Genomic DNA, 14,092 nt, shown 5'->3' on the forward strand with positions numbered 1-14,092 from the left:
TTGTGAACAAGAGCCATATTGCTGAAGAATGTGTGAGGAAGGCTGTTGAGACGAAGAATGACCGTCAGGAGTCGCCACCGCAGAGAGCACAATCAAGAATACCCAACAAGGGGTCAAGAGTTTAAGAGAAGAGGATACCCACAACGTCTTCCCAAAGGCGAAATGACCTTGCGACAAATAAGAATTTCCAAGGAAAAGGTAGGGAAAAGCAAATAGTGGTTTGTTTCAGATGTTTTGAGCTGTCAGAGATGTGGAGATCATCACCCAAATAGACCGTGTCGTTATGGTTCGGGTTTGTGTTACAATTGCGGAAAGCTAGACATTTGGTCAGAGATTGCCCACATTGGAAGGACCGGGAGACTGCCAGGTCTGATTTTCGTACCTGAGGTAATAAGAAAACTGATAACTTAATTCTTTACCACTTTAGATAATGCTGAAGGCTGGTATTCACTCATAATACATGGTCGAATAAAAATTATGATCTGTTCTAGATAACCCTAGCTAGAGTTGGTGGGATTGTGAGGGAGCTCACACGGCTGACTAAGAAAAAAAATCCTGGTCCCACTAGAAAACGGGAGAGATCCTTCCAGAATACAAGCACGGGTAAAGGCGGAAAAAAAACATTGTCGAGTTTTTTTAAGCAGTTTAAACACATGGATAGGAGCTACGAATAAGAGCTGTAAAAGTTTACTATAGTATCTTATGTTTGAATACTAAGTTAAGGGGTTACTGCAAGTAATGATCCTAATAGTTGAATTGATTGCGGCTGCAGCTTTGATGGTTCTAAAGGGATGAAATTATATTGATGCATAATTGGATTTAATGATGAGGAGTGCAAGTTGTCGTGTTTAGAGATGGTTATGATGTTTGTCATAGTACCTTGGATTAATGAGATTTAATGATTGGTTTTGAAGAATGTGAAAACCACTAATTGGAATGCTGATGCGGTACTGAGATTGGTTAGGGAACCGTGACGGGTGGTAACCCAATTTGGGGGTACTGTTGAAAATTTTCCAAAAATGAAAGACCGTTGGTTATGGTTTTGAGGATTATTTTTGATATGAGTAACGTTAACAAAAGAGATGTGTCTCGAATGCTTTTATAGATTATTAAAGGAAAGCGGATTCTTATAATTTTGTTAAATTGTTATTTCAAACTCATTTGCTTTCCAGAAATGAAAGGGGTTTTTGATTGATGAGTCGAGCTTTATAACAGCAAGTCATGTGGAAATTCGAGGGTTTGAGAATAAAAAAGTAAGTTTGGAGTTTATGCTTGGAGTTGAGCTGTGATTAGTGGTAATTGGCTTGGCAGAGAGAGAGGATAGTGATGGAGTATCATTAGGTGTGGTGATGATCTTTGATTGATTATAGTGATGGGGACGATGGCTGTGATTAACGACGATGGTAATATTATTGATGACATGATTTGAGATTTAATAGGGTGAGTTGATGAGACGATAAAAGTAAGGAACGAGACTATTGGTCGGCGTTGGACAAATGACCGAGAACCTCGAATATAGAGAAATCAGAGCGCGGCAACGGAAGCGCGCAGAATAAAAGGACCTTGGGACTGTTATGCGTTGGATATAGAGGCTGACTACGCTCGCGTACTCGCAGTGATGGATGGAATTTTCGAGGGCGAAAATTTTGTTAGGGGGTAGAATGTAATACCCGGTCTAACCGAATTAATTAAATATAAGTTAAATAACAGCGAATATGGTTGGAAGATTTTGCAATTGGAATTTGATAATTCAAATATGATATTTGGATTCAGTGAATTTTTCCGAGTCGGAAAACATAGTTTTCTGCGTAAAAGCGCACAGTAGAATTTTGACCGGCAGTACCGGCTGAGATCTGTCTGGTACTACAGCTGAGGAAATTGATTATGGGTAAATAAGATTAATAAATAAGGAATATAATTAGGGAAGGTAGAAATATTTAAAAGTGCAATTTAGAGCGCTAATCTTAAAGGTTTTGGCCCAAAATTAGGCCAATGGGCAAAAATAAGTGAACCGGGGCCTAAGTGGGCCCAAGACCCAACATATATAAACATTAGTTATGATCATTTCAGCTCATTTTGCCCTAAAGAAGGGGTGTTGGGCGCTGAAATTGGGAAGAGAGAAGAGAAAGAGAAAACCTAACTCTCTTTGATCTTCAAACCACCATAACTTGAGCTACGGAGCTCCGATTGACGAGCCGTTTGCGCCACGCGTTGCTCTTCTCTCCTCTACAATTCTACTAAGTTTGTGGTGAGTATTCCATTCATCTCTGCCCAGTTTTCGAAATTCCCCACCGTTACACGTTTTTTGGTAATTAGTGTTGAAATCTTGTGATTTTAGGTGTTTAGGGATACTCCAACATGGATTCTAAGTGGGTTCTATCCCTACTTCATATGGGCTGAGGTAAGAAGTGCTCAAACCCTTGTGACTTGTCATTTTTATGAGCCCTAGGTTGATGTATGTATGTGATATTGGTTATGTTAGTGTATTTGGTGATGTTGGTGCACAATTGGGAGATTGGTATTGCTTGAGGAGCTTTGGTGAGGCTTGGAGCTAAGGTTGGTGAAGACTTCCAAAGAAGAGGCTCAATTGGTTTGGCTACAAGAGGTACGGTTTAAGTTTCATTTAAGTACCGTGTGTTGTGATGAGAATTTCTAGGCTAGATGCCCCTAGGATTAAGTTTGGATTGTGTAAATGGTTGGTGCTAATATGCATAGTTGGTATGTAATGTGAATTAATGATTTGGGTTGAGAATTGTGTGGCCTTGTATGCTTGGTGTATTGAGAATTTGATGTACTGGGTAATGAGTATTGATTTGTGGTTTATGCATTTAAATTATGATATTGGGCCGGAGGCCGTGGATTTTGGGCCGGAGGCCGAAAAAAGGTGAGAAAGGTAAGTTGATGTGTGCATTGTATGATGACACAAGTGATTGGATGAATTTCAGATAATGAATATATGAATGATTGGGTTGGTTATTGAATAATAAGGTTTGAGGAGTTGAGGTGTGGGATTTGGTAAATTTGGGTGCAATTATATAGATGAGGTATGTTTGGTTTTGGTTGAGATATATTATATGGTCATATATGTGATTATGATTATTGATGCCTTGATGGTATGATGATGCATTAGAGATATGTTTGTCGTGATATATGCTTGAAGAATAATTAAGGTTGATTTGTGGGTAAAGCCACGTGATAGTGAGTACGATATTGATTATGTATAATGATGGTTGATTGGAAATAGTGTTGTTGAAATTTGGCATGAGAAAGAGTATATGATATGTAAATGTGTTTGAGTTTGAGAAAGTGTCAACGTGCGAGTTGAGGAGGCTTGATGTTGATTTTGGTATATTTTGATTGATTTCAAAGAAAAGGCTGAAATTGGCATGTTTTGATTGATTTTGAAAAGAGTTGAAAATGGCTTGTTTTGAAATGGCACTTTGTGGTTTTGTATGGAAACATGGTTTTGGGGCATACTTTGACGGGACATAACTTGGACTACGGATCTCTGTTTTCTGCCAAATCTGTTTAGAAATAAAATTGGATCCGGGATGTCCATGCCGTTCGAAGGACGGGTGAAAAACGATTTAAAATGAGAGAGTTATGTCTGTCGAAAGATTGGGGGTTGAATCTGTAAATTCTGCAGCTTTTAACTTAGAAAATTTTTAGCAGAACGACCCTACGCGCGTAGGCGCACCTGGCGCGTGCGCGCCGTTCTTCCAGAAAGCACCATCCACGCGTGCGCGGGCGCGTCGATGCGCTGTACCAAATGCCCAGCTATTTTCCAGAGAGTTGTGCCAGGGTCGTGCCAGTTTTGTGCCTGGGCGCAAGAGCACCCACGCGTACGCGTGGCTGACGCTTGCGCGCCGTTTGGATATTTTTCAACCCGCGCGTTCGCGCGTATAACGCTTGCGCGTCGATGAGTTTTTGGCCATCCACGCGTGCGCGTGGAGTGCGCGTACGCGTGGCCTTGTTTTCATGCCAAAGTTAGATTTTTGAGTTTTTAAAGCCAAACCTCATACTTTTAAGCCTCCGATCTCACCCCTTATGTATCAAATCATTATGGTATGCCTAGCAATGAGGAAGGAGCTAGGGGATGTGGTAACTTGCGAGTGAAGCAAGGGAAAAGGTTATGATCAATGATGATCAGATATGATTATATGAGATATGGAGGATGGCGGTGGAAGTACCGTGTATGCCATGAGCCGAAGGGCTATATTATTGATAAATGGTTAGTTCTTGATTGGACCATGAGCCGGATGGCTGAGTTCTTGCCGGATACGGCGGATCCATGTTGATAAATTGGCTAGTTCTGGATGGAACTGTGAGCCGGGTGGCTGAGTTATTGCCGAGTTACGGCAAAGACATTATGGATTATGGCTGAGTATAAAGGCATATATGATAAATTAACGAATATGATAAATGAATAATGATGAAAAATGTTGAATGTAAGCATGCTTGTGTTTTCTCTCTGGTTGTAAGGGTGACAGGGCACCGATACCCTATAATGGCGACAGGGCGCAGATACCCTCTAATGGCGACAGGGTGCAGATACCCTCTAATGGTGACAGGGCACATATTCCCTCTAATGATATTAATACGCAACAGAGAGACTGTGCCCGGGTTAGCTACCGGACATGTCGGGTTGGCTTGATAACCGACAGATGATATCATCAGCCATAGGGCAGGCATTCATCATTTGCATATGTTTGAATTGTTTGGGTTTGCCTATTTGTTTTGGATTTCTACATTATATATGCTAAGTTACCTGATTATGTGCTACTTGTTCTACTTGTACCCTAATTGTGTATTACCTGCCTGTATTGCTTGTGTTTGTACAACTGAGAGGCCCCTCATGTTGGTGTCGGTGGAGGTTGAGGGCTGTTCTTGATGAGATGAATTGATGATGCGATTGCATGATGATGGTGATCATTAGTTGAGATGATTTGAGCTCCCTGGGTAGATGCAGTGATGTGGTTTCACTTGTTCCAGGGAGGGCATGATATATTGATATAGAATTGCTGAGACAGCACGACTGATGATGGCTTTGTTTATGATTCTGAAATCTGATTCGTGGGAGAGTCAGCGAGTTGGGAGTCATATGAGATGTGATCTAGATTTAGTATTCCCTTACGACAGATGCCTATTTATAGATTAGTGAGAATCTAGGCTGGATACTTGGTGAAAAGGAGTTTAGGATGCTTGGTGAGTTTTTATTGCAGTGCATTGTATTTATTTGGCACTTTTACCGTACTGGAACCCATGGGCCCGGGGTTCTCATTCCGTATATATCTCTTGTTTTCAGATACAGGTCCAGGTGCTCAGAAGTGAGTTGTGGGTCGTCTGAGAGACGGCGAAGATCTTTATTTCCTCTACTTTGTGTTTGATTAGAATCTCTCCACCTATGTTTTGAAAAGATTATATTATGTATTGAACTCTTTTGGAACTTGCCTATAGAGGCTCTTATGTTTCCTTTGGGAGAGATTAGGATATAATGTTGTCATCTACTTTCATACTGTACCCTAGCCGGCCTAAACTTCGCGGGTCGCGACTAGTGGCTATTTACTTATGTTATATATATCTATCTGTTATCTATCTCTTAATCTCCTCTACGCCTTGTCCGTATATCATTTTCGGCTTCACGGTTTATCTTTTGTTGTCGAAACGTGAGTGATACGTCTTCGCGATTTTATTTCTACTCTTTTCAGGCTTCTCGATTAATACTCTTTTCGAAATTACCTATATTTATATATTAAAAATCCACCTGAGAGTCGTACCACCGTAATATCATTGACTTATGACTCGAGCATAAGGATTTGAATATTAGGGTGTTACATTATGGTATCAGAGCAGTTCGTCCTCGTGAGCCTGAGGGATGGAACTACTTATGCTTCAATGCATACTCTGAGTCTGTGCCTGTGGTAGTTAGGGTATCTAACTGATACATCTAGCATGAAGTCCATGAGTGTACTTTTGGTACTTTGAAGCACTATACTTCCGATATTGAGACTGATCAACTTGATATCGATTGTTTGGTATGTATAGGAACCAGATGGCGCCTCGTGGACCTGGTCGGGGACGTGAGAGAGATCGTACTAGTACTCAGGAACCGGAAATCAACCCAAATAACCCGGTAAACTTTAATGCGGTGTTGGAGAATATGGCTGCTACTATGCAGGCCACTGCGGAGGCTCTTAGGCAACAGATAAACAATAATGGCAATGGCGGAAGTGGAGCTCAGGGCCCGATGACACTGGCAACTTTCTTAAAGGTTAATCCACCTAAGTTCAAGGGAACCACTAATCCGACTGAAGCTGACACCTGGTTTCAGGCCATGGAGCGAGCACTGCAAGCGCAGTTGGTGCCTAAAGAACAGTGTGTTGAATTTGCTACCTATCTGCTCACGGGGGAAGCATCGCATTGGTGGCAAGGGGCCCGACGTCTCCTGCAGCAGGGGAATGATCCTATCACCTGGGGTACCTTCCAAGTGGAATTTTATAAGAAGTACTTCCCAAATTCTGCTAGAACGGTCAAGGAACTTGAATTACTGCAGCTGAAGCTGGGTACAATGTCCGTATCTGAGTATACGGATAAATTTGAGGAGTTATTCAGGTTTTCTCGTATGTGTCAAGGAACCCCGGGAGACTTCGAGGAATGGAAGTGTATTAAGTATGAGGGAGGACTTCGAAGTGAAATCCTGAGCTCCGTTGGACCGATGGAGATTAGGGTCTTCTCCGAACTTGTGAACAAGAGCCATATTGCTGAAGAATGTGTGAGGAAGGCTGTTGAGACGAAGAATGACCGTCAGGAGTTCCACCGCAGAGAGCACAATCAGGAATACCCAACAAGGGGTCAAGAGTTTAAGAGAAGAGGATACCCACAACGTCTTCCCCAAAGGCAAAATGACCTTGCGACAAATAAGAATTTCCAAGGAAAAGGTAGGGAAAAGCAAATAGTGGTTGTTTCAGATGTTTTGAGCTGTCAGAGATGTGGAGATCATCACCCAAATAGACCGTGTCGTTATGGTTCGGGTTTGTGTTACAATTGCGGAAAGCTAGGACATTTGGTCAGAGATTGCCCACATTGGAAGGACCGGGAGACTGCCAGGTCTGATTTTCGTACCTGAGGTAATAAGAAAACTGATAACTTAATTCTTTACCACTTTAGATAATGCTGAAGGCTGGTATTCACTCATAATACATGGTCGAATAAAAAATTATGATCTGTTCTAGATAACCCTAAGTTATCTTAATAGAAGGTTTGGTGAGCATAAGTGATTAGGTAGGCCTTTAACGGAAAGCAACCTCAGAGTGGAATGACTGGTGGGCGATGTCAAAGCCATCATCCGGGAACTCCGTGTCGAGGTGGATTGGGACTTTGCTATGGTTGCAGAGGAGTTGGACACGTGTCCTGGAAATGTCCTAAGAAGGTCAACCGGAATACTACCAAGGGCCAACAACAAGGTCGTGTGTTCACTACAACAACGGGTGATACCGTTAGATCCGACGGTTTGGGAATTGGTAAGCAAAAGATCGGTAACAACGTGTTAAAAGTACGATTAAGTTGGTATGTGGTTTTGGCTATCATAGATAGAAATCTAGTGAATGCCAGTCATGCTAAGTTGTGGTTGTGAGGGAGTAAGTGATAGAACTCGTACTAGACGAGAGATCAGAATAAAGCAGCGAAAACTTGTGGAAGCAGTAACACAGGATAGCTACGAATAAGAGCTGTAAAAGTTTACTATAGTATCTTATGTTTGAATACTAGAAGGGTTAAGCGGGTTACTGCAAGTAATGATCCCTAATAGTTGGAATTGATTGCGGCTGCGAGCTTTGATGGTTCTAAAGTGGATGAGGAAATTATCATTGATGCATAATTGGATTTAGATGATGAGAGAGTGCAAGTTGTCGTGTTTGAGAGATGAGTACTATGATGTTTGGTCATAGTGACCTTGGAATTAGATTGAGATTTATAATGATTGGTTTTGAAAGACGAATGTGAAAACCACTAAATTGGAATGCTGATGCGGTACTGAGATTGGTTTAAGGGAATCCGTGACGGGTGGTAAACTCCAATTTTTGGGGAGGTACTGTTGAAAATTTTTCCCAAGAAATTGAAAGACCGTTGGTTATGGTTTTGAGGATGATTTTTGATATGAGTAACGTTAACAAAAGAGATGTGTCTCGAATGCTTTTATAGATTATTAAAGGAAAGCGGATTCTTATAATTTTGTTAAATTGTTATTTCAAACTCATTTGCTTTCCAGAAATGAAAGGGGTTTTTGATTGATGAGTCGGAGGCTTTATAACAGCAAGTCATGTGGAAATTCGAGGGTTTGAGAATAAAAAAGTAAGTTTGGAGTTTATGCTTGGAGTTGAGCTGTGATTAGTGGTAATTGGCTTGGCAGAGAGAGAGGATAGTGATGGAGTATCATTAAGGTGTGGTGATGATCTTTGATTGATTATAGTGATGGGGGACGATGGCTGTGATTAACGACGATGGTAATATTATTGATGACATGATTTGAGATTTAATAGGGTGAGTTGATGAGACGATAAAAGTAAGGAACGAGACTATTGGTCGGCGTTGGACAAATGACCGAGAACCTCGAATATAGAGAAATCAGAGCGCGGCAACGGAAGCGCGCAGAATAAAAGGACCTTGGGACTGTTATGCGTTGGATATAGAGGCAGACTACGCTCGCGTACTCGCAGTGATGGATGGAATTTTCGAGGGCGAAAATTTCTGTTAGGGGGTAGAATGTAATACCCGGTCTAACCGAAATTAATTAAATAATAAGTTAAATAACAGCGAATATGGTTGGAAGATTTTGCAATTGGAATTTGATAATTCAAATATGATATTTGGATTCAGTGAATTTTTCCGAGTCGGAAAACATAGTTTTCTGCGTAAAAGCGCACAGTAGAATTTTGACCGGCAGTACCGGCTGAGATCTGTCTGGTACTACAACTGAGGAAATTGATTATGGGTAAATAAGATTAATAAATGAGGAACTATAATTAGGGAAGGTAGAAATATTTAAAGTGCAATTTAGAGCGCTAATCTTAAAGGTTTTGGCCCAAAATTAGGCCAATGGGCAAAAATAAGTGAACCGGGCCTAAGTGGGCCCAAGACCCAACATATATAAACATTAGTTATGATCATTTCAGCTCATTTTGCCCTAAAGAAGGGGTGTTGGGCGCTGAAATTGGGAAGAGAGAAGAGAAAAGAGAAAAGAGAAAACCTAACTCTCTTTGATCTTCAAACCACCATAACTTGAGCTACGGAGCTCCGATTGACGAGCCGTTTGCGGCCACGCGTCGCTCTTCTCATCCTCTACAATTCTACTTAAGTTTTGTGGTGAGTATTCCGTTCATCTCTGCCCAGTTTTCGAAATTCCCACTGTTACACGTTTTTGGGTAATTAGTGTTAAAATCTTGTGATTTTAGGTGTTTAGGGATACTCCAACATGGATTCTAAGTGGGTTCTATCCCTACTTCATATGGGTTGAGGTAAGAAGTGCTCAAACCCTTGTGACTTGTCATTTTTATGAGCCCTAGGTTGATGTATGTATGTGATATTGGTTATGTTAGTGTATTTGGTGATGTTGGTGCACAATTGGGAGATTGGTATTGCTTGAGGAGCTTTGGTGAGGCTTGGAGCTAAGGTTGGTGAAGACTTCCAAAGAAGAGGCTCAATTGGTTTGGCTACAAGAGGTACGGTTTAAGTTTCATTTAAGTACCGTGTGTTGTGATGAGAATTCCTAGGCTAGATGCCCCTAGGATTAAGTTTGGATTGTGTAAATGGTTGGTGCTAATATGCATAGTTGGTATGTAATGTGAATTAATGATTTGGGTTGAGAATTGTGTGGCCTTGTATGCTTGGTGTATTGAGAATTTGATGTACTGGGTAATGAGTATTGATTTGTGGTTTATGCATTTAAATTATGATATTGGGCCGGAGGCCGTGGATTTTGGGCCGGAGGCCGAAAAAAGGTGAGAAAGGTAAGTTGATGTGTGCATTGTATGATGACACAAGTGATTGGATGAATTTCAGATAATGAATATATGAATGATTGGGTTGGTTATTGAATAATAAGGTTTGAGGAGTTGAGGTGTGGGATTTGGTAAATTTGGGTGCAATTATATAGATGAAGTATGTTTGGTTTTGGTTGAGATATATTATATGGTCATATATGTGATTATGATTATTGATGCCTTGATGGTATGATGATGCATTAGAGATATGTTTGTCGTGATATATGCTTGAGGAATAATTAAGGTTGATTTGTGGGTAAAGCCACGTGATAGTGAGTACGATATTGATTATGTATAATGATGGTTGATTGGAAATAGTGTTGTTGAAATTTGGCATGAGAAAGAGTATATGATATGTAAATGTGTTTGAGTTTGAGAAAGTGTCAACGTGCGAGTTGAGGAGGCTTGATGTTGATTTTGGTATATTTTGATTGATTTCAAAGAAAAGGCTGAAATTGGCATGTTTTGATTGATTTTGAAAAGAGTTGAAAATGGCTTGTTTTGAAAATGGCACTTTGTGGTTTTGTATGGAAACATGGTTTTGGGGCATACTTTGACGGGACATAACCTGGACTACGGATCTCTGTTTTCTGCCAAATCTGTTTAGAAATAAAATTGGATCCGGGATGTCCATGCCGTTCGAAGGACGGGTGAAAAACGATTTAAAATGAGAGAGTTATGTTTGTCGAAAGATTGGGGGTTGAATCTGTAAATTCTGCAGCTTTTAACTTAGAAAATTTTTAGCAGAACGACCCTACGCGCGTAGGCGCACCTGGCGCGTGCGCGCCGTTCTTCCAGAAAGCACCATCCACGCGTGCGCGGGCGCGTCGATGCGCTGTACCAAATGCCCAGCTATTTTCCAGAGAGTTGTGCCAGGGTCGTGCCAGTTTTGTGCCTGGGCGCAAGAGCACCCACGCGTACGCGTGGCTGACGCTTGCGCGCCGTTTGGATATTTTTCAACCCGCGCGTTCGCGCGTATAACGCTTGCGCGTCGATGAGTTTTTGGCCATCCACGCGTGCGCGTGGAGTGCGCGTACGCGTGGCCTTGTTTTCATGCCAAAGTTAGATTTTTGAGTTTTTAAAGCCAAACCTCATACTTTTAAGCCTCCGATCTCACCCCTTATGTATCAAATCATTATGGTATGCCTAGCAATGAGGAAGGAGCTAGGGGATGTGGTAACTTGCGAGTGAAGCAAGGGAAAAGGTTATGATCAATGATGATCAGATATGATTATATGAGATATGGAGGATGGCGGTGGAAGTACCGTGTATGCCATGAGCCGAAGGGCTATATTTATTGATAAATGGTTAGTTCTTGATTGGACCATGAGCCGGATGGCTGAGTTCTTGCCGGATACGGCGGATCCATGTTGATAAATTGGCTAGTTCTGGATGGAACTGTGAGCCGGGTGGCTGAGTTATTGCCGAGTTACGGCAAAGACATTATGGATTATGGCTGAGTATAAAGGCATATATGATAAATTAACGAATATGATAAATGAATAATGATGAAAAATGTTGAATGTAAGCATGCTTGTGTTTTCTCTCTGGTTGTAAGGGTGACAGGGCACCGATACCCTCTAATGGCGACAGGGCGCAGATACCCTCTAATGGCGACAGGGCGCAGATACCCTCTAATGGTGACAGGGCACATATTCCCTCTAATGATATTAATACGCAACAGAGAGACTGTGCCCGGGTTAGCTACCGGACATGTCGGGTTGGCTTGATAACCGACAGATGATATCATCAGCCATAGGGCAGGCATTCATCATTTGCATATGTTTGAATTGTTTGGGTTTGCCTATTTGTTTTGGATTTCTACATTATATATGCTAAGTTACCTGATTATGTGCTACTTGTTCTACTTGTACCCTAATTGTGTATTACCTGCCTGTATTGCTTGTGTTTGTACAACTGAGAGGCCCCTCATGTTGGTGTCGGTGGAGGTTGAGGGCTGTTCTTGATGAGATGAATTGATGATGCGATTGCATGATGATGGTGATCATTAGTTGAGATGATTTGAGCTCCCTGGGTAGATGCAGTGATGTGGTTTCACTAGTTCCAGGGAGGGCATGATATATTGATATAGAATTGCTGAGACAGCACGACTGATGATGGCTTTGTTTATGATTCTGAAATCTGATTCGTGGGAGAGTCAGCGAGTTGGGAGTCATATGAGATGTGATCTAGATTTAGTATTCCCTTACGACAGATGCCTATTTATAGATTAGTGAGAATCTAGGCTGGATACTTGGTGAAAAGGAGTTTAGGATGCTTGGTGAGTTTTTATTGCAGTGCATTGTATTTATTTGGCACTTTTACCGTACTGGGAACCCATGGGCCCGGGGTTCTCATTCCGTATATATCTCTTGTTTTTCAGATACAGGTCCAGGTGCTCAGAAGTGAGTTGTGGGTCGTCTGAGAGACGGCGAAGATCTTTATTTCCTCTACTTTGTGTTTGATTAGAATCTCTCCACCTATGTTTTGAAAAGATTATATTATGTATTGAACTCTTTTGGAACTTGCCTATAGAGGCTCTTATGTTTCCTTTGGGAGAGATTAGGATATAATGTTGTCATCTACTTTCATACTGTACCCTAGCCGGCCTAAACTTCGCGGGTCGCGACTAGTGGCTATTTACTTATGTTATATATATCTATCTGTTATCTATCTCTTAATCTCCTCTACGCCTTGTTCGTATATCATTTTCGGCTTCACAGTTTATCTTTTGTTATCGAAACGTGAGTGATACGTCTTTGCGATTTTATTTCTACTCTTTTCAGGCTTCTCGATTAATACTCTTTTCGAAATTACCTATATTTATATATTAAAAATCCACCTGAGAGTCGTACCACCGTAATATCATTGACTTATGACTCGAGCATAAGGATTTGAATATTAGGGTGTTACACAAACTAAATATTTAAATTAGACGAAAAATATTTAAATAAATTTTCCAAATATAAGCGCTATCTAACTTTAATTTATCATTGGGTAAGTAAATATGCTAATAATGTGTGAGATAGTAGTATTTGTAATCCCAAATGACCAATTTATTATCATCATAATTAAAATATCATATTAGGATTAGACATATTATTGAAAGAAAAAAAGAGAACATAAAGTGATTTTGGCAAAATGGCTATTAATAATGCTGCTACAAAGTTGTATTTGTGCATTTTTTTCGTGGCTTTACTTTTCGCTAGTATCAAAATTTGTTTTAAAACTTAATTACATTATTATTTTGTCATAAGATAGTTATACTAATTATCCCTAAATTTTGTTTTTTGTGCTTAAATTTGAAGAAATTAAAAATGTTTTCCAACATTATTATTATTATTATTATTATTATTATTATTATTATTATTATTATTATTGAGAAACATTTTTTTCTTTCGCATATAAAGTATTCTTGTGATCGGATGGTATGATATATTCTTTTTTCGTTGTTAAATTATGATCTAATTATTGATGAAGTAATTGTTATAAACTAAATAACACTGCTTTTGTTTCAAATTTTATTTTATAATAAAAATCAGGTGCACTTGTTTGAACTCTTTTTCTAAAATAAATAAAAAGATCATGAGAGAGATTATAGATTTTTTATAAGGAGATTTCAATTGTTTTTAAATATTCATACAAATATTCTATTGTTATCATATTACATTCAAATGCACATTTCGATTTAGATAGAAATTTTAACAGATTTGTTGTGTTTATTATTACTGCAGACGCAAGAGGTGGAATAATGTATAGGACTATTAATGATGCAACAATATTTTGCATTCAAGGACAATGTCATGCTGAAACTTGCAACAAGTTATGCGGATCTAAGAGTTTTGCATATGGTGTAAGACCCAAAAATTTTGAAAAGTTTTATTTTAAATCAATCTCAAATCATATATTTATTTATAGTTTTAATTTTAGAAATTATTCTTATTAAAGATAATAAGAATTTTATATGATTTGATTTTAGATGATTTATATTTATATCATTTAATACTTTAAGTTAAAGATAAAGAAAATTAATTATACTATATCTAATCCTTTAA

General features: G+C 39.7%; 2 long non-coding RNA genes across 2 annotated transcripts; both read left to right on the forward strand.

Moving 5' to 3' along the window:
- The first annotated feature begins 2,395 nt into the window (after positions 1-2,395).
- On the forward strand, positions 2,396-5,595 carry LOC140182844 (uncharacterized). Its single transcript, XR_011879040.1, has 2 exons — positions 2,396-2,605; positions 5,306-5,595. It is a non-coding gene; the product is annotated as an uncharacterized lncRNA (long non-coding RNA).
- Positions 5,596-9,527: 3,932 nt separating this feature from the next.
- On the forward strand, positions 9,528-12,706 carry LOC140182715 (uncharacterized). Its single transcript, XR_011878773.1, has 2 exons — positions 9,528-9,716; positions 12,421-12,706. It is a non-coding gene; the product is annotated as an uncharacterized lncRNA (long non-coding RNA).
- Positions 12,707-14,092: the final 1,386 nt, after the last annotated feature.

The sequence above is a fragment of the Arachis hypogaea genome, chromosome 20 (genome assembly GCF_003086295.3).
Source record: "Arachis hypogaea cultivar Tifrunner chromosome 20, arahy.Tifrunner.gnm2.J5K5, whole genome shotgun sequence".
Classification (NCBI taxonomy): domain Eukaryota; kingdom Viridiplantae; phylum Streptophyta; class Magnoliopsida; order Fabales; family Fabaceae; genus Arachis; species Arachis hypogaea.